The sequence below is a fragment of the Chrysochloris asiatica genome, unplaced genomic scaffold, assembly GCF_000296735.1.
Source record: "Chrysochloris asiatica unplaced genomic scaffold, ChrAsi1.0 scaffold00078, whole genome shotgun sequence".
Taxonomy (NCBI): domain Eukaryota; kingdom Metazoa; phylum Chordata; class Mammalia; order Afrosoricida; family Chrysochloridae; genus Chrysochloris; species Chrysochloris asiatica.
In genome coordinates this window covers 6,522,987-6,524,364 of record NW_006408596.1, presented here as the reverse complement: position 1 = coordinate 6,524,364, position 1,378 = coordinate 6,522,987, and positions in this window count along the sequence as shown.

Sequence of the window (1,378 nt, the reverse complement as noted above, 5' to 3'; positions counted from 1 at the left end):
TGAGTTATGATATTGGAGGAGAATATTGAAAGTGCCATGGGCTGTCAAAAGAACCAGCAAATCTGTGTTGGAAGAAGTGCAGCCAGAGTGCTCCTTGGAGGCCAGGATGGCCAAACTTGGTTTCTTATACTTTGGACATATTGTCAGGAGGGACCAGTCACTGGAGAATGGTATCATGTTTGGTAAGGTGGAGGGTCAGAGAAAAAGAGGAAGACCCCCAGGGAGATGGATTGGCAAAGTGGCAGCATCAATGGGCTCAAGCATGGCAATAATTGTGAGGTTGGCCCAGGACTGGGCAGTGTTTCATTCTGCTGTGCATAGGGTCCCTGTGGGTCGGCACTGACTTGATGGCACCTAACAACAACAACAATTTCATCTTTTGAGTGGCTATTGTAAGTGGCATTGTTTTCTTTAATTTTTTTTCAGAGCTGTCATTATTAGTGTAGAGGAATATTGATCTTGTATCCTGCCTCTTTGCTGAATCTTCCAATGAATTCCAGTAATTTTCTTACTGAGTGTCTGGAAATTTTTATGTATAGGATCTGTATCATCTGCAAGTTGAGAGAGTTTGACTTCCTCTTTGCCAGTTTAGATGTCTTTGATTTTTTTGTTTGCCTTATAGCTCTAAGACTTGCAACACAAAATTGAATAGGAACGGTGATAGAAGGACACGCTCCTCTGGTTCCTGTTTGCAAAAGGAATGCTTTCAGTTTCTCTCCATTGAGAGTAATGTTGGCTGTGGGTTTTGTATATATGCTTTTAATTGTGTTGATGAAGTTCACTTCAGTTCCTAATCTGTTGAGTGTTTGTATCAAGAATGGGTGTTGGATTTTGTCAAATGCCTTTTCTATATCGATTGAGATGATCATGTGATTCTTTTTATTTATATGGTGGATTATGTCGATTGTTTTTCTAATATTGAACCATCCTTACATCCCTGGTATGAGTCCCACCTGGTCATGATGTATTATTTTTTTGATATGTTATTGAATTCTTTTGGCGAGGATTTTGTTTTGAGAGTTTTTACATGTGTGCTCATGATGGGTATTGGTCTATAATTTTCTTTTTTAGGGATATCCTTGACTGGTTTGATATGAGGGTTAGACCGCTTCATAAAATGTATCCTGGAATTTTCCATCTTTTTCTATGTTCTAAAATAGTTTGCATAAAATTGGTGTCAACTCTTCTCTGAATGTTTGATAAAAATTTCCAGGAAAGCCATCTGGGCTTGACCTTTTTTTCTGCTGGTAGTTTTTTAATGACCTGATCAATTTCTTCTTTTGTTATCAGTCTGTTCAAGTTTTATACTTTACTCTGTGTGTCAGTTTAGATAGAGCTATTCTGAAAATTTATCCGTTTCTTTTAGATTTTCAAATTT